At 60.0% G+C, this 18474-nt stretch overlaps 7 non-coding genes across 7 annotated transcripts; all 7 read left to right on the forward strand.

Annotated features, from left to right (window-relative positions):
• The first annotated feature begins 646 nt into the window (after nucleotides 1-646).
• On the forward strand, nucleotides 647-765 carry LOC142868202 (5S ribosomal RNA). Its single transcript, XR_012917287.1, has one exon. It is a non-coding gene; the product is annotated as a 5S ribosomal RNA (ribosomal RNA).
• A 2496-nt stretch (nucleotides 766-3261) lies between these two features.
• LOC142868203 (5S ribosomal RNA) lies at nucleotides 3262-3380 on the forward strand. Its single transcript, XR_012917288.1, has one exon. It is a non-coding gene; the product is annotated as a 5S ribosomal RNA (ribosomal RNA).
• Nucleotides 3381-5878: 2498 nt separating this feature from the next.
• LOC142868204 (5S ribosomal RNA) lies at nucleotides 5879-5997 on the forward strand. The gene has a single exon (XR_012917289.1). It is a non-coding gene; the product is annotated as a 5S ribosomal RNA (ribosomal RNA).
• A 2500-nt stretch (nucleotides 5998-8497) lies between these two features.
• On the forward strand, nucleotides 8498-8616 carry LOC142868240 (5S ribosomal RNA). Its single transcript, XR_012917325.1, has one exon. It is a non-coding gene; the product is annotated as a 5S ribosomal RNA (ribosomal RNA).
• A 2500-nt stretch (nucleotides 8617-11116) lies between these two features.
• Nucleotides 11117-11235, forward strand: LOC142868241 (5S ribosomal RNA). Its single transcript, XR_012917326.1, has one exon. It is a non-coding gene; the product is annotated as a 5S ribosomal RNA (ribosomal RNA).
• A 2503-nt stretch (nucleotides 11236-13738) lies between these two features.
• Nucleotides 13739-13857, forward strand: LOC142868205 (5S ribosomal RNA). Its single transcript, XR_012917290.1, has one exon. It is a non-coding gene; the product is annotated as a 5S ribosomal RNA (ribosomal RNA).
• A 2500-nt stretch (nucleotides 13858-16357) lies between these two features.
• LOC142868206 (5S ribosomal RNA) lies at nucleotides 16358-16476 on the forward strand. The gene has a single exon (XR_012917291.1). It is a non-coding gene; the product is annotated as a 5S ribosomal RNA (ribosomal RNA).
• Nucleotides 16477-18474: the final 1998 nt, after the last annotated feature.

Below are 18474 nucleotides of genomic sequence, written 5' to 3' on the forward strand. Positions count from 1 at the left end.
CCACGGTAGCGGTGCCGGCAGTTCTGCAACGGCTTGGGGGGTTTCCAGAGGTAGGAGATGGAGGGGACTGATTTCTCCAGCGCCCCCCAAAACACCCCACCCATGGCACACATCCCGAGAGACGCCCCTACACTCGCTCCCCTCCCCTACGCGCTGTGCCCCAGCCCTGGTCCGGGGCGGATAGGCGGCAGCCCACACGCAGGGCGGGGGCGCAGCTGAAAGGGGTTGTGCTGGAGGGCGGCCCCTGGGGCCAAAGGCGACCGCCCGCGCATGCGCAGTCAGCAGCGGTGCACTGGGGTTGGGGGCGGGTAGGTGAGGGAGGCGAGGCCAGGAGAGGGGGGCGGCTGGAGGTCTCCACCTTGGCGGGTCCAGCCGTGGAGGCTGGAGGCGCATCTGGTGTGTGTGTGTGTGAGTGTGTGTGTGTGTGTGTGTGTGTTGTGTGTGTGTGAAGACAGCCCCCCACCCCGCCGAGCCCACCACGCCCCGCACCCCAGTCCCGTGGAGACCTCGGGACCCGGCCAGCGAACTCAACAAGCCCGGCCCGGCCCCGAGTGGGTCAGCGCCGGCGCGGGGCCTGGGGCGGGAGGAGGCGCGGGGAAGCGCAGAGACGCTCGGCTTCTTGAGCGGGGCTGGGGCGCCCTCCGCTGTCTACGGCCACACCACCCTGAACGCGCCCGATCTCGTCTGATCTCGGAAGCTAAGCAGGGTCGGGCCTGGTTAGTACTTGGATGGGAGACCGCCTGGGAATACCGGGTGCCGTAGGCTTTTTTTTTTTTTGCCTCTTGTTCTGTCCCCATTCGGAGAGCGCGGCGGCAGTCGGGGGGGGGTGTCACCCCCACCCTCAGCGCCCGCCGCGGTGCCTGGCGCCCCAGCCCGCTCCGTGGGGCCTCCTCTTGCCCCAAGCCGCAGCACCGCCGCCACGCGGCAGCAGGCGTGGCACCTGGACTGTCGGGTCTCAGACCAAGGGTCTGGTCTGTGGGAACCGACACGCTGGAGGAAACCTTGAGAGTCTGAGAGGGGAGGGAGTTGCAGAAGAAGGCCGGGATGTCATTTTGAGGGAGTTGTGACCAGAACTCGTCCCGTTGATTTTGGCGTTCTATGGGCTACACGTAGGAATCTTTGGTGGTGGCACCGGATGTTGGGGGATGCACAGTCACACCCAGACGTGCTCGACAGGCCTCCTTTTACTTTTCTTTTCGGAGTCATTTTTTTTTTTTTTAAAATGCCTCTTGGCCGGGCGTGCTGGCTCACACCTGTAATCCTAGCACTCTGGGAGGCCGAGGTGGGCGGATTGCTCGAGGTCAGGAGTTCGAAACCAGCCTGAGCAAGAGCGAGACCCCATCTCTACTATAAATAGAAAGAAATTAATTGGCCAACTAATAGATATAGAAAAAAATTAGCCGGGCATGGTGGCGCATGCCTGTAGTCCCAGCTACTTGGGAGGCTGAGGCAGCAGGATTGCTTGAGCCCAGGAGATTGAGGTTGCTGTGATCTAGGCTGACGCCATGGCACTCACTCTAGCCAGGGCAACAAAGGGAGACTCTGTCTCCAAAAAAAAAAAAAAAAAAAAAACATGCCTCTTACCTCGATTATTGCATTTTCTTTTCTCTCTCTTTTCAAGCAGATTATGGGAGTACAAGTGTTAGGGTTCCATGTATTGCCCGTGCCCCCCTCCCCCCTGTTGTCTTCTTCATTTATCTCTCATGCTTTAGCAGCGTATGGTGGGGGTCCCAATGTTAAGGTCAGGTACATTGCCCTCTCCCCGCCTCCCCCCTCTGGTCAGAGCTTCAAGTGCGCCCATCCCCCAGTCGGTGCGCACCCACCCCATTCCTAATGGGTGTGGATGCCCATCCCCTCCCCCCACCCGCCCGACCCCCACCCGATGAAGGTGATTCCTCTACGTCCACTCAGGTGTCCATGGGTTCCTACCAATTTGCCGGTGAGCACGCGCACGTGGTGCTCCTGTGTCCATTCTTGGGATACTTGGCTTACTGGAACGGGTTCCAGCTCCGGCCAGGAGAACACGGGAGGTGCCCTCTCACCGCCGTTTCTCACAGCCGAATAGCACTCCGTGGTGTCCACGCGCCACATTTTATTAATCCACTCGTGGATCGATGGGCACTCGGGTCGCTTCCACATCTTTGCAATTGTGAATTGTGCCGCCACAGACACCCGAGCGCAGGTGTCTTCTGCGTAGGCTGCGGGCCTGGCTCTTCTGAATGCCGCTAGCTCGCGACCCACGGGTGAATCTGGTCAGGGAACTTGCCCTAAGGAGCAGACTCTGATCCGGGCGGGCTACCGGTGTCTCTGTTTGCTCGTTTCTTTCTTCCGTTTCGGGAAAGGCTTCCTTGCTGGGTGTGGAAATCTCCTATGCCTTTCCTCGCCTCTTCTGTCAGCTTTAAAATTCTCTTTCAGTTGCCACCCTCACAAACGTCTTAGGAACGTCTTTACGGTGCCTTCCTTAGTGAAATGACCCTCAATGAAGCTGGAACCAAATCTCTAATCGCCCAGTTTTAGCAAGTCCACACCCCAGGGTGGTTGGGGTCCAATCCGGCCCCGGCCAGGCCCAGGCCCCTTGGACTGGGCCACAGGAGGACACAGAGTAGGGTCCCGGCCCCCACGGTAGCGGTGCCGGCAGTTCTGCAACGGCTTGGGGGGTTTCCAGAGGTAGGAGATGGAGGGGACTGATTTCTCCAGCGCCCCCCAAAACACCCCACCCATGGCACACATCCCGAGAGACGCCCCTACACTCGCTCCCCTCCCCTATGCGCTGTGCCCCAGCCCTGGTCCGGGGCGGATAGGCGGCAGCCCACACGCAGGGCGGGGGCGCAGCTGAAAGGGGTTGTGCTGGAGGGCGGCCCCTGGGGCCAAAGGCGACCGCCCGCGCATGCGCAGTCAGCAGCGGCGCACTGGGGTTGGGGGCGGGTAGGTGAGGGAGGCGAGGCCAGGAGAGGGGGGCGGCTGGAGGTCTCCACCTTGGCGGGTCCAGCCGTGGAGGCTGGAGGCGCATCTGGTGTGTGTGTGTGTGAGTGTGTGTGTGTGTGTGTGTGTTGTGTGTGTGTGAAGACAGCCCCCCACCCCGCCGAGCCCACCACGCCCCGCACCCCAGTCCCGTGGAGACCTCGGGACCCGGCCAGCGAACTCAACAAGCCCGGCCCGGCCCCGAGTGGGTCAGCGCCGGCGCGGGGCCTGGGGCGGGAGGAGGCGCGGGGAAGCGCAGAGACGCTCGGCTTCTTGAGCGGGGCTGGGGCGCCCTCCGCTGTCTACGGCCACACCACCCTGAACGCGCCCGATCTCGTCTGATCTCGGAAGCTAAGCAGGGTCGGGCCTGGTTAGTACTTGGATGGGAGACCGCCTGGGAATACCGGGTGCCGTAGGCTTTTTTTTTTTTTGCCTCTTGTTCTGTCCCCATTCGGAGAGCGCGGCGGCAGTCGGGGGGGGGGGTGTCACCCCCACCCTCAGCGCCCGCCGCGGTGCCTGGCGCCCCAGCCCGCTCCGTGGGGCCTCCTCTTGCCCCAAGCCGCAGCACCGCCGCCACGCGGCAGCAGGCGTGGCACCTGGACTGTCGGGTCTCAGACCAAGGGTCTGGTCTGTGGGAACCGACACGCTGGAGGAAACCTTGAGAGTCTGAGAGGGGAGGGAGTTGCAGAAGAAGGCCGGGATGTCATTTTGAGGGAGTTGTGACCAGAACTCGTCCCGTTGATTTTGGCGTTCTATGGGCTACACGTAGGAATCTTTGGTGGTGGCACCGGATGTTGGGGGATGCACAGTCACACCCAGACGTGCTCGACAGGCCTCCTTTTACTTTTCTTTTCGGAGTCATTTTTTTTTTTTTTAAAATGCCTCTTGGCCGGGCGTGCTGGCTCACACCTGTAATCCTAGCACTCTGGGAGGCCGAGGTGGGCGGATTGCTCGAGGTCAGGAGTTCGAAACCAGCCTGAGCAAGAGCGAGACCCCATCTCTACTATAAATAGAAAGAAATTAATTGGCCAACTAATAGATATAGAAAAAAATTAGCCGGGCATGGTGGCGCATGCCTGTAGTCCCAGCTACTTGGGAGGCTGAGGCAGCAGGATTGCTTGAGCCCAGGAGATTGAGGTTGCTGTGAGCTAGGCTGACGCCATGGCACTCACTCTAGCCAGGGCAACAAAGGGAGACTCTGTCTCCAAAAAAAAAAAAAAAAAAAAAACATGCCTCTTACCTCGATTATTGCATTTTCTTTTCTCTCTCTTTTCAAGCAGATTATGGGAGTACAAGTGTTAGGGTTCCATGTATTGCCCGTGCCCCCCTCCCCCCTGTTGTCTTCTTCATTTATCTCTCATGCTTTAGCAGCGTATGGTGGGGGTCCCAATGTTAAGGTCAGGTACATTGCCCTCTCCCCGCCTCCCCCCTCTGGTCAGAGCTTCAAGTGCGCCCATCCCCCAGTCGGTGCGCACCCACCCCATTCCTAATGGGTGTGGATGCCCATCCCCTCCCCCCACCCGCCCGACCCCCACCCGATGAAGGTGATTCCTCTACGTCCACTCAGGTGTCCATGGGTTCCTACCAATTTGCCGGTGAGCACGCGCACGTGGTGCTCCTGTGTCCATTCTTGGGATACTTGGCTTACTGGAACGGGTTCCAGCTCCGGCCAGGAGAACACGGGAGGTGCCCTCTCACCGCCGTTTCTCACAGCCGAATAGCACTCCGTGGTGTCCACGCGCCACATTTTATTAATCCACTCGTGGATCGATGGGCACTCGGGTCGCTTCCACATCTTTGCAATTGTGAATTGTGCCGCCACAGACACCCGAGCGCAGGTGTCTTCTGCGTAGGCTGCGGGCCTGGCTCTTCTGAATGCCGCTAGCTCGCGACCCACGGGTGAATCTGGTCAGGGAACTTGCCCTAAGGAGCAGACTCTGATCCGGGCGGGCTACCGGTGTCTCTGTTTGCTCGTTTCTTTCTTCCGTTTCGGGAAAGGCTTCCTTGCTGGGTGTGGAAATCTCCTATGCCTTTCCTCGCCTCTTCTGTCAGCTTTAAAATTCTCTTTCAGTTGCCACCCTCACAAACGTCTTAGGAACGTCTTTACGGTGCCTTCCTTAGTGAAATGACCCTCAATGAAGCTGGAACCAAATCTCTAATCGCCCAGTTTTAGCAAGTCCACACCCCAGGGTGGTTGGGGTCCAATCCGGCCCCGGCCAGGCCCAGGCCCCTTGGACTGGGCCACAGGAGGACACAGAGTAGGGTCCCGGCCCCCACGGTAGCGGTGCCGGCAGTTCTGCAACGGCTTGGGGGGTTTCCAGAGGTAGGAGATGGAGGGGACTGATTTCTCCAGCGCCCCCCAAAACACCCCACCCATGGCACACATCCCGAGAGACGCCCCTACACTCGCTCCCCTCCCCTATGCGCTGTGCCCCAGCCCTGGTCCGGGGCGGATAGGCGGCAGCCCACACGCAGGGCGGGGGCGCAGCTGAAAGGGGTTGTGCTGGAGGGCGGCCCCTGGGGCCAAAGGCGACCGCCCGCGCATGCGCAGTCAGCAGCGGCGCACTGGGGTTGGGGGCGGGTAGGTGAGGGAGGCGAGGCCAGGAGAGGGGGGCGGCTGGAGGTCTCCACCTTGGCGGGTCCAGCCGTGGAGGCTGGAGGCGCATCTGGTGTGTGTGTGTGTGAGTGTGTGTGTGTGTGTGTGTGTTGTGTGTGTGTGAAGACAGCCCCCCACCCCGCCGAGCCCACCACGCCCCGCACCCCAGTCCCGTGGAGACCTCGGGACCCGGCCAGCGAACTCAACAAGCCCGGCCCGGCCCCGAGTGGGTCAGCGCCGGCGCGGGGCCTGGGGCGGGAGGAGGCGCGGGGAAGCGCAGAGACGCTCGGCTTCTTGAGCGGGGCTGGGGCGCCCTCCGCTGTCTACGGCCACACCACCCTGAACGCGCCCGATCTCGTCTGATCTCGGAAGCTAAGCAGGGTCGGGCCTGGTTAGTACTTGGATGGGAGACCGCCTGGGAATACCGGGTGCCGTAGGCTTTTTTTTTTTTTGCCTCTTGTTCTGTCCCCATTCGGAGAGCGCGGCGGCAGTCGGGGGGGGGGGTGTCACCCCCACCCTCAGCGCCCGCCGCGGTGCCTGGCGCCCCAGCCCGCTCCGTGGGGCCTCCTCTTGCCCCAAGCCGCAGCACCGCCGCCACGCGGCAGCAGGCGTGGCACCTGGACTGTCGGGTCTCAGACCAAGGGTCTGGTCTGTGGGAACCGACACGCTGGAGGAAACCTTGAGAGTCTGAGAGGGGAGGGAGTTGCAGAAGAAGGCCGGGATGTCATTTTGAGGGAGTTGTGACCAGAACTCGTCCCGTTGATTTTGGCGTTCTATGGGCTACACGTAGGAATCTTTGGTGGTGGCACCGGATGTTGGGGGATGCACAGTCACACCCAGACGTGCTCGACAGGCCTCCTTTTACTTTTCTTTTCGGAGTCATTTTTTTTTTTTTTAAAATGCCTCTTGGCCGGGCGTGCTGGCTCACACCTGTAATCCTAGCACTCTGGGAGGCCGAGGTGGGCGGATTGCTCGAGGTCAGGAGTTCGAAACCAGCCTGAGCAAGAGCGAGACCCCATCTCTACTATAAATAGAAAGAAATTAATTGGCCAACTAATAGATATAGAAAAAAATTAGCCGGGCATGGTGGCGCATGCCTGTAGTCCCAGCTACTTGGGAGGCTGAGGCAGCAGGATTGCTTGAGCCCAGGAGATTGAGGTTGCTGTGAGCTAGGCTGACGCCATGGCACTCACTCTAGCCAGGGCAACAAAGGGAGACTCTGTCTCCAAAAAAAAAAAAAAAAAAAAAACATGCCTCTTACCTCGATTATTGCATTTTCTTTTCTCTCTCTTTTCAAGCAGATTATGGGAGTACAAGTGTTAGGGTTCCATGTATTGCCCGTGCCCCCCTCCCCCCTGTTGTCTTCTTCATTTATCTCTCATGCTTTAGCAGCGTATGGTGGGGGTCCCAATGTTAAGGTCAGGTACATTGCCCTCTCCCCGCCTCCCCCCTCTGGTCAGAGCTTCAAGTGCGCCCATCCCCCAGTCGGTGCGCACCCACCCCATTCCTAATGGGTGTGGATGCCCATCCCCTCCCCCCACCCGCCCGACCCCCACCCGATGAAGGTGATTCCTCTACGTCCACTCAGGTGTCCATGGGTTCCTACCAATTTGCCGGTGAGCACGCGCACGTGGTGCTCCTGTGTCCATTCTTGGGATACTTGGCTTACTGGAACGGGTTCCAGCTCCGGCCAGGAGAACACGGGAGGTGCCCTCTCACCGCCGTTTCTCACAGCCGAATAGCACTCCGTGGTGTACACGCGCCACATTTTATTAATCCACTCGTGGATCGATGGGCACTCGGGTCGCTTCCACATCTTTGCAATTGTGAATTGTGCCGCCACAGACACCCGAGCGCAGGTGTCTTCTGCGTAGGCTGCGGGCCTGGCTCTTCTGAATGCCGCTAGCTCGCGACCCACGGGTGAATCTGGTCAGGGAACTTGCCCTAAGGAGCAGACTCTGATCCGGGCGGGCTACCGGTGTCTCTGTTTGCTCGTTTCTTTCTTCCGTTTCGGGAAAGGCTTCCTTGCTGGGTGTGGAAATCTCCTATGCCTTTCCTCGCCTCTTCTGTCAGCTTTAAAATTCTCTTTCAGTTGCCACCCTCACAAACGTCTTAGGAACGTCTTTACGGTGCCTTCCTTAGTGAAATGACCCTCAATGAAGCTGGAACCAAATCTCTAATCGCCCAGTTTTAGCAAGTCCACACCCCAGGGTGGTTGGGGTCCAATCCGGCCCCGGCCAGGCCCAGGCCCCTTGGACTGGGCCACAGGAGGACACAGAGTAGGGTCCCGGCCCCCACGGTAGCGGTGCCGGCAGTTCTGCAACGGCTTGGGGGGTTTCCAGAGGTAGGAGATGGAGGGGACTGATTTCTCCAGCGCCCCCCAAAACACCCCACCCATGGCACACATCCCGAGAGACGCCCCTACACTCGCTCCCCTCCCCTATGCGCTGTGCCCCAGCCCTGGTCCGGGGCGGATAGGCGGCAGCCCACACGCAGGGCGGGGGCGCAGCTGAAAGGGGTTGTGCTGGAGGGCGGCCCCTGGGGCCAAAGGCGACCGCCCGCGCATGCGCAGTCAGCAGCGGCGCACTGGGGTTGGGGGCGGGTAGGTGAGGGAGGCGAGGCCAGGAGAGGGGGGCGGCTGGAGGTCTCCACCTTGGCGGGTCCAGCCGTGGAGGCTGGAGGCGCATCTGGTGTGTGTGTGTGTGAGTGTGTGTGTGTGTGTGTGTGTGTTGTGTGTGTGTGAAGACAGCCCCCCACCCCGCCGAGCCCACCACGCCCCGCACCCCAGTCCCGTGGAGACCTCGGGACCCGGCCAGCGAACTCAACAAGCCCGGCCCGGCCCCGAGTGGGTCAGCGCCGGCGCGGGGCCTGGGGCGGGAGGAGGCGCGGGGAAGCGCAGAGACGCTCGGCTTCTTGAGCGGGGCTGGGGCGCCCTCCGCTGTCTACGGCCACACCACCCTGAACGCGCCGGATCTCGTCTGATCTCGGAAGCTAAGCAGGGTCGGGCCTGGTTAGTACTTGGATGGGAGACCGCCTGGGAATACCGGGTGCCGTAGGCTTTTTTTTTTTTTGCCTCTTGTTCTGTCCCCATTCGGAGAGCGCGGCGGCAGTCGGGGGGGGGGGTGTCACCCCCACCCTCAGCGCCCGCCGCGGTGCCTGGCGCCCCAGCCCGCTCCGTGGGGCCTCCTCTTGCCCCAAGCCGCAGCACCGCCGCCACGCGGCAGCAGGCGTGGCACCTGGACTGTCGGGTCTCAGACCAAGGGTCTGGTCTGTGGGAACCGACACGCTGGAGGAAACCTTGAGAGTCTGAGAGGGGAGGGAGTTGCAGAAGAAGGCCGGGATGTCATTTTGAGGGAGTTGTGACCAGAACTCGTCCCGTTGATTTTGGCGTTCTATGGGCTACACGTAGGAATCTTTGGTGGTGGCACCGGATGTTGGGGGATGCACAGTCACACCCAGACGTGCTCGACAGGCCTCCTTTTACTTTTCTTTTCGGAGTCATTTTTTTTTTTTTTAAAATGCCTCTTGGCCGGGCGTGCTGGCTCACACCTGTAATCCTAGCACTCTGGGAGGCCGAGGTGGGCGGATTGCTCGAGGTCAGGAGTTCGAAACCAGCCTGAGCAAGAGCGAGACCCCATCTCTACTATAAATAGAAAGAAATTAATTGGCCAACTAATAGATATAGAAAAAAATTAGCCGGGCATGGTGGCGCATGCCTGTAGTCCCAGCTACTTGGGAGGCTGAGGCAGCAGGATTGCTTGAGCCCAGGAGATTGAGGTTGCTGTGATCTAGGCTGACGCCATGGCACTCACTCTAGCCAGGGCAACAAAGGGAGACTCTGTCTCCAAAAAAAAAAAAAAAAAAAAAACATGCCTCTTACCTCGATTATTGCATTTTCTTTTCTCTCTCTTTTCAAGCAGATTATGGGAGTACAAGTGTTAGGGTTCCATGTATTGCCCGTGCCCCCCTCCCCCCTGTTGTCTTCTTCATTTATCTCTCATGCTTTAGCAGCGTATGGTGGGGGTCCCAATGTTAAGGTCAGGTACATTGCCCTCTCCCCGCCTCCCCCCTCTGGTCAGAGCTTCAAGTGCGCCCATCCCCCAGTCGGTGCGCACCCACCCCATTCCTAATGGGTGTGGATGCCCATCCCCTCCCCCCACCCGCCCGACCCCCACCCGATGAAGGTGATTCCTCTACGTCCACTCAGGTGTCCATGGGTTCCTACCAATTTGCCGGTGAGCACGCGCACGTGGTGCTCCTGTGTCCATTCTTGGGATACTTGGCTTACTGGAACGGGTTCCAGCTCCGGCCAGGAGAACACGGGAGGTGCCCTCTCACCGCCGTTTCTCACAGCCGAATAGCACTCCGTGGTGTCCACGCGCCACATTTTATTAATCCACTCGTGGATCGATGGGCACTCGGGTCGCTTCCACATCTTTGCAATTGTGAATTGTGCCGCCACAGACACCCGAGCGCAGGTGTCTTCTGCGTAGGCTGCGGGCCTGGCTCTTCTGAATGCCGCTAGCTCGCGACCCACGGGTGAATCTGGTCAGGGAACTTGCCCTAAGGAGCAGACTCTGATCCGGGCGGGCTACCGGTGTCTCTGTTTGCTCGTTTCTTTCTTCCGTTTCGGGAAAGGCTTCCTTGCTGGGTGTGGAAATCTCCTATGCCTTTCCTCGCCTCTTCTGTCAGCTTTAAAATTCTCTTTCAGTTGCCACCCTCACAAACGTCTTAGGAACGTCTTTACGGTGCCTTCCTTAGTGAAATGACCCTCAATGAAGCTGGAACCAAATCTCTAATCGCCCAGTTTTAGCAAGTCCACACCCCAGGGTGGTTGGGGTCCAATCCGGCCCCGGCCAGGCCCAGGCCCCTTGGACTGGGCCACAGGAGGACACAGAGTAGGGTCCCGGCCCCCACGGTAGCGGTGCCGGCAGTTCTGCAACGGCTTGGGGGGTTTCCAGAGGTAGGAGATGGAGGGGACTGATTTCTCCAGCGCCCCCCAAAACACCCCACCCATGGCACACATCCCGAGAGACGCCCCTACACTCGCTCCCCTCCCCTATGCGCTGTGCCCCAGCCCTGGTCCGGGGCGGATAGGCGGCAGCCCACACGCAGGGCGGGGGCGCAGCTGAAAGGGGTTGTGCTGGAGGGCGGCCCCTGGGGCCAAAGGCGACCGCCCGCGCATGCGCAGTCAGCAGCGGCGCACTGGGGTTGGGGGCGGGTAGGTGAGGGAGGCGAGGCCAGGAGAGGGGGGCGGCTGGAGGTCTCCACCTTGGCGGGTCCAGCCGTGGAGGCTGGAGGCGCATCTGGTGTGTGTGTGTGTGAGTGTGTGTGTGTGTGTGTGTGTGTTGTGTGTGTGTGAAGACAGCCCCCCACCCCGCCGAGCCCACCACGCCCCGCACCCCAGTCCCGTGGAGACCTCGGGACCCGGCCAGCGAACTCAACAAGCCCGGCCCGGCCCCGAGTGGGTCAGCGCCGGCGCGGGGCCTGGGGCGGGAGGAGGCGCGGGGAAGCGCAGAGACGCTCGGCTTCTTGAGCGGGGCTGGGGCGCCCTCCGCTGTCTACGGCCACACCACCCTGAACGCGCCGGATCTCGTCTGATCTCGGAAGCTAAGCAGGGTCGGGCCTGGTTAGTACTTGGATGGGAGACCGCCTGGGAATACCGGGTGCCGTAGGCTTTTTTTTTTTTTGCCTCTTGTTCTGTCCCCATTCGGAGAGCGCGGCGGCAGTCGGGGGGGGGGGGTGTCACCCCCACCCTCAGCGCCCGCCGCGGTGCCTGGCGCCCCAGCCCGCTCCGTGGGGCCTCCTCTTGCCCCAAGCCGCAGCACCGCCGCCACGCGGCAGCAGGCGTGGCACCTGGACTGTCGGGTCTCAGACCAAGGGTCTGGTCTGTGGGAACCGACACGCTGGAGGAAACCTTGAGAGTCTTGAGAGGGGAGGGAGTTGCAGAAGAAGGCCGGGATGTCATTTTGAGGGAGTTGTGACCAGAACTCGTCCCGTTGATTTTGGCGTTCTATGGGCTACACGTAGGAATCTTTGGTGGTGGCACCGGATGTTGGGGGATGCACAGTCACACCCAGACGTGCTCGACAGGCCTCCTTTTACTTTTCTTTTCGGAGTCATTTTTTTTTTTTTTAAAATGCCTCTTGGCCGGGCGTGCTGGCTCACACCTGTAATCCTAGCACTCTGGGAGGCCGAGGTGGGCGGATTGCTCGAGGTCAGGAGTTCGAAACCAGCCTGAGCAAGAGCGAGACCCCATCTCTACTATAAATAGAAAGAAATTAATTGGCCAACTAATAGATATAGAAAAAAATTAGCCGGGCATGGTGGCGCATGCCTGTAGTCCCAGCTACTTGGGAGGCTGAGGCAGCAGGATTGCTTGAGCCCAGGAGATTGAGGTTGCTGTGATCTAGGCTGACGCCATGGCACTCACTCTAGCCAGGGCAACAAAGGGAGACTCTGTCTCCAAAAAAAAAAAAAAAAAAAAAAACATGCCTCTTACCTCGATTATTGCATTTTCTTTTCTCTCTCTTTTCAAGCAGATTATGGGAGTACAAGTGTTAGGGTTCCATGTATTGCCCGTGCCCCCCTCCCCCCTGTTGTCTTCTTCATTTATCTCTCATGCTTTAGCAGCGTATGGTGGGGGTCCCAATGTTAAGGTCAGGTACATTGCCCTCTCCCCGCCTCCCCCCTCTGGTCAGAGCTTCAAGTGCGCCCATCCCCCAGTCGGTGCGCACCCACCCCATTCCTAATGGGTGTGGATGCCCATCCCCTCCCCCCACCCGCCCGACCCCCACCCGATGAAGGTGATTCCTCTACGTCCACTCAGGTGTCCATGGGTTCCTACCAATTTGCCGGTGAGCACGCGCACGTGGTGCTCCTGTGTCCATTCTTGGGATACTTGGCTTACTGGAACGGGTTCCAGCTCCGGCCAGGAGAACACGGGAGGTGCCCTCTCACCGCCGTTTCTCACAGCCGAATAGCACTCCGTGGTGTACACGCGCCACATTTTATTAATCCACTCGTGGATCGATGGGCACTCGGGTCGCTTCCACATCTTTGCAATTGTGAATTGTGCCGCCACAGACACCCGAGCGCAGGTGTCTTCTGCGTAGGCTGCGGGCCTGGCTCTTCTGAATGCCGCTAGCTCGCGACCCACGGGTGAATCTGGTCAGGGAACTTGCCCTAAGGAGCAGACTCTGATCCGGGCGGGCTACCGGTGTCTCTGTTTGCTCGTTTCTTTCTTCCGTTTCGGGAAAGGCTTCCTTGCTGGGTGTGGAAATCTCCTATGCCTTTCCTCGCCTCTTCTGTCAGCTTTAAAATTCTCTTTCAGTTGCCACCCTCACAAACGTCTTAGGAACGTCTTTACGGTGCCTTCCTTAGTGAAATGACCCTCAATGAAGCTGGAACCAAATCTCTAATCGCCCAGTTTTAGCAAGTCCACACCCCAGGGTGGTTGGGGTCCAATCCGGCCCCGGCCAGGCCCAGGCCCCTTGGACTGGGCCACAGGAGGACACAGAGTAGGGTCCCGGCCCCCACGGTAGCGGTGCCGGCAGTTCTGCAACGGCTTGGGGGGTTTCCAGAGGTAGGAGATGGAGGGGACTGATTTCTCCAGCGCCCCCCAAAACACCCCACCCATGGCACACATCCCGAGAGACGCCCCTACACTCGCTCCCCTCCCCTATGCGCTGTGCCCCAGCCCTGGTCCGGGGCGGATAGGCGGCAGCCCACACGCAGGGCGGGGGCGCAGCTGAAAGGGGTTGTGCTGGAGGGCGGCCCCTGGGGCCAAAGGCGACCGCCCGCGCATGCGCAGTCAGCAGCGGCGCACTGGGGTTGGGGGCGGGTAGGTGAGGGAGGCGAGGCCAGGAGAGGGGGGCGGCTGGAGGTCTCCACCTTGGCGGGTCCAGCCGTGGAGGCTGGAGGCGCATCTGGTGTGTGTGTGTGTGAGTGTGTGTGTGTGTGTGTGTGTGTTGTGTGTGTGTGAAGACAGCCCCCCACCCCGCCGAGCCCACCACGCCCCGCACCCCAGTCCCGTGGAGACCTCGGGACCCGGCCAGCGAACTCAACAAGCCCGGCCCGGCCCCGAGTGGGTCAGCGCCGGCGCGGGGCCTGGGGCGGGAGGAGGCGCGGGGAAGCGCAGAGACGCTCGGCTTCTTGAGCGGGGCTGGGGCGCCCTCCGCTGTCTACGGCCACACCACCCTGAACGCGCCCGATCTCGTCTGATCTCGGAAGCTAAGCAGGGTCGGGCCTGGTTAGTACTTGGATGGGAGACCGCCTGGGAATACCGGGTGCCGTAGGCTTTTTTTTTTTTTGCCTCTTGTTCTGTCCCCATTCGGAGAGCGCGGCGGCAGTCGGGGGGGGGGGTGTCACCCCCACCCTCAGCGCCCGCCGCGGTGCCTGGCGCCCCAGCCCGCTCCGTGGGGCCTCCTCTTGCCCCAAGCCGCAGCACCGCCGCCACGCGGCAGCAGGCGTGGCACCTGGACTGTCGGGTCTCAGACCAAGGGTCTGGTCTGTGGGAACCGACACGCTGGAGGAAACCTTGAGAGTCTGAGAGGGGAGGGAGTTGCAGAAGAAGGCCGGGATGTCATTTTGAGGGAGTTGTGACCAGAACTCGTCCCGTTGATTTTGGCGTTCTATGGGCTACACGTAGGAATCTTTGGTGGTGGCACCGGATGTTGGGGGATGCACAGTCACACCCAGACGTGCTCGACAGGCCTCCTTTTACTTTTCTTTTCGGAGTCATTTTTTTTTTTTTTAAAATGCCTCTTGGCCGGGCGTGCTGGCTCACACCTGTAATCCTAGCACTCTGGGAGGCCGAGGTGGGCGGATTGCTCGAGGTCAGGAGTTCGAAACCAGCCTGAGCAAGAGCGAGACCCCATCTCTACTATAAATAGAAAGAAATTAATTGGCCAACTAATAGATATAGAAAAAAATTAGCCGGGCATGGTGGCGCATGCCTGTAGTCCCAGCTACTTGGGAGGCTGAGGCAGCAGGATTGCTTGAGCCCAGGAGATTGAGGTTGCTGTGATCTAGGCTGACGCCATGGCACTCACTCTAGCCAGGGCAACAAAGGGAGACTCTGTCTCCAAAAAAAAAAAAAAAAAAAAAACATGCCTCTTACCTCGATTATTGCATTTTCTTTTCTCTCTCTTTTCAAGCAGATTATGGGAGTACAAGTGTTAGGGTTCCATGTATTGCCCGTGCCCCCCTCCCCCCTGTTGTCTTCTTCATTTATCTCTCATGCTTTAGCAGCGTATGGTGGGGGTCCCAATGTTAAGGTCAGGTACATTGCCCTCTCCCCGCCTCCCCCCTCTGGTCAGAGCTTCAAGTGCGCCCATCCCCCAGTCGGTGCGCACCCACCCCATTCCTAATGGGTGTGGATGCCCATCCCCTCCCCCCACCCGCCCGACCCCCACCCGATGAAGGTGATTCCTCTACGTCCACTCAGGTGTCCATGGGTTCCTACCAATTTGCCGGTGAGCACGCGCACGTGGTGCTCCTGTGTCCATTCTTGGGATACTTGGCTTACTGGAACGGGTTCCAGCTCCGGCCAGGAGAACACGGGAGGTGCCCTCTCACCGCCGTTTCTCACAGCCGAATAGCACTCCGTGGTGTCCACGCGCCACATTTTATTAATCCACTCGTGGATCGATGGGCACTCGGGTCGCTTCCACATCTTTGCAATTGTGAATTGTGCCGCCACAGACACCCGAGCGCAGGTGTCTTCTGCGTAGGCTGCGGGCCTGGCTCTTCTGAATGCCGCTAGCTCGCGACCCACGGGTGAATCTGGTCAGGGAACTTGCCCTAAGGAGCAGACTCTGATCCGGGCGGGCTACCGGTGTCTCTGTTTGCTCGTTTCTTTCTTCCGTTTCGGGAAAGGCTTCCTTGCTGGGTGTGGAAATCTCCTATGCCTTTCCTCGCCTCTTCTGTCAGCTTTAAAATTCTCTTTCAGTTGCCACCCTCACAAACGTCTTAGGAACGTCTTTACGGTGCCTTCCTTAGTGAAATGACCCTCAATGAAGCTGGAACCAAATCTCTAATCGCCCAGTTTTAGCAAGTCCACACCCCAGGGTGGTTGGGGTCCAATCCGGCCCCGGCCAGGCCCAGGCCCCTTGGACTGGGCCACAGGAGGACACAGAGTAGGGTCCCGGCCCCCACGGTAGCGGTGCCGGCAGTTCTGCAACGGCTTGGGGGGTTTCCAGAGGTAGGAGATGGAGGGGACTGATTTCTCCAGCGCCCCCCAAAACACCCCACCCATGGCACACATCCCGAGAGACGCCCCTACACTCGCTCCCCTCCCCTATGCGCTGTGCCCCAGCCCTGGTCCGGGGCGGATAGGCGGCAGCCCACACGCAGGGCGGGGGCGCAGCTGAAAGGGGTTGTGCTGGAGGGCGGCCCCTGGGGCCAAAGGCGACCGCCCGCGCATGCGCAGTCAGCAGCGGCGCACTGGGGTTGGGGGCGGGTAGGTGAGGGAGGCGAGGCCAGGAGAGGGGGGCGGCTGGAGGTCTCCACCTTGGCGGGTCCAGCCGTGGAGGCTGGAGGCGCATCTGGTGTGTGTGTGTGTGAGTGTGTGTGTGTGTGTGTGTGTGTTGTGTGTGTGTGAAGACAGCCCCCCACCCCGCCGAGCCCACCACGCCCCGCACCCCAGTCCCGTGGAGACCTCGGGACCCGGCCAGCGAACTCAACAAGCCCGGCCCGGCCCCGAGTGGGTCAGCGCCGGCGCGGGGCCTGGGGCGGGAGGAGGCGCGGGGAAGCGCAGAGACGCTCGGCTTCTTGAGCGGGGCTGGGGCGCCCTCCGCTGTCTACGGCCACACCACCCTGAACGCGCCCGATCTCGTCTGATCTCGGAAGCTAAGCAGGGTCGGGCCTGGTTAGTACTTGGATGGGAGACCGCCTGGGAATACCGGGTGCCGTAGGCTTTTTTTTTTTTTGCCTCTTGTTCTGTCCCCATTCGGAGAGCGCGGCGGCAGTCGGGGGGGGGGTGTCACCCCCACCCTCAGCGCCCGCCGCGGTGCCTGGCGCCCCAGCCCGCTCCGTGGGGCCTCCTCTTGCCCCAAGCCGCAGCACCGCCGCCACGCGGCAGCAGGCGTGGCACCTGGACTGTCGGGTCTCAGACCAAGGGTCTGGTCTGTGGGAACCGACACGCTGGAGGAAACCTTGAGAGTCTGAGAGGGGAGGGAGTTGCAGAAGAAGGCCGGGATGTCATTTTGAGGGAGTTGTGACCAGAACTCGTCCCGTTGATTTTGGCGTTCTATGGGCTACACGTAGGAATCTTTGGTGGTGGCACCGGATGTTGGGGGATGCACAGTCACACCCAGACGTGCTCGACAGGCCTCCTTTTACTTTTCTTTTCGGAGTCATTTTTTTTTTTTTTAAAATGCCTCTTGGCCGGGCGTGCTGGCTCACACCTGTAATCCTAGCACTCTGGGAGGCCGAGGTGGGCGGATTGCTCGAGGTCAGGAGTTCGAAACCAGCCTGAGCAAGAGCGAGACCCCATCTCTACTATAAATAGAAAGAAATTAATTGGCCAACTAATAGATATAGAAAAAAATTAGCCGGGCATGGTGGCGCATGCCTGTAGTCCCAGCTACTTGGGAGGCTGAGGCAGCAGGATTGCTTGAGCCCAGGAGATTGAGGTTGCTGTGATCTAGGCTGACGCCATGGCACTCACTCTAGCCAGGGCAACAAAGGGAGACTCTGTCTCCAAAAAAAAAAAAAAAAAAAAAACATGCCTCTTACCTCGATTATTGCATTTTCTTTTCTCTCTCTTTTCAAGCCGATTATGGGAGTACAAGTGTTAGGGTTCCATGTATTGCCCGTGCCCCCCTCCCCCCTGTTGTCTTCTTCATTTATCTCTCATGCTTTAGCAGCGTATGGTGGGGGTCCCAATGTTAAGGTCAGGTACATTGCCCTCTCCCCGCCTCCCCCCTCTGGTCAGAGCTTCAAGTGCGCCCATCCCCCAGTCGGTGCGCACCCACCCCATTCCTAATGGGTGTGGATGCCCATCCCCTCCCCCCACCCGCCCGACCCCCACCCGATGAAGGTGATTCCTCTACGTCCACTCAGGTGTCCATGGGTTCCTACCAATTTGCCGGTGAGCACGCGCACGTGGTGCTCCTGTGTCCATTCTTGGGATACTTGGCTTACTGGAACGGGTTCCAGCTCCGGCCAGGAGAACACGGGAGGTGCCCTCTCACCGCCGTTTCTCACAGCCGAATAGCACTCCGTGGTGTCCACGCGCCACATTTTATTAATCCACTCGTGGATCGATGGGCACTCGGGTCGCTTCCACATCTTTGCAATTGTGAATTGTGCCGCCACAGACACCCGAGCGCAGGTGTCTTCTGCGTAGGCTGCGGGCCTGGCTCTTCTGAATGCCGCTAGCTCGCGACCCACGGGTGAATCTGGTCAGGGAACTTGCCCTAAGGAGCAGACTCTGATCCGGGCGGGCTACCGGTGTCTCTGTTTGCTCGTTTCTTTCTTCCGTTTCGGGAAAGGCTTCCTTGCTGGGTGTGGAAATCTCCTATGCCTTTCCTCGCCTCTTCTGTCAGCTTTAAAATTCTCTTTCAGTTGCCACCCTCACAAACGTCTTAGGAACGTCTTTACGGTGCCTTCCTTAGTGAAATGACCCTCAATGAAGCTGGAACCAAATCTCTAATCGCCCAGTTTTAGCAAGTCCACACCCCAGGGTGGTTGGGGTCCAATCCGGCCCCGGCCAGGCCCAGGCCCCTTGGACTGGGCCACAGGAGGACACAGAGTAGGGTCCCGGCCCCCACGGTAGCGGTGCCGGCAGTTCTGCAACGGCTTGGGGGGTTTCCAGAGGTAGGAGATGGAGGGGACTGATTTCTCCAGCGCCCCCCAAAACACCCCACCCATGGCACACATCCCGAGAGACGCCCCTACACTCGCTCCCCTCC

The sequence above is a fragment of the Microcebus murinus genome, unplaced genomic scaffold, assembly GCF_040939455.1.
Source record: "Microcebus murinus isolate Inina unplaced genomic scaffold, M.murinus_Inina_mat1.0 scaf028_hap2_Mmur4.0, whole genome shotgun sequence".
In the NCBI taxonomy this organism is placed as follows: Eukaryota; Metazoa; Chordata; class Mammalia; order Primates; family Cheirogaleidae; genus Microcebus; species Microcebus murinus.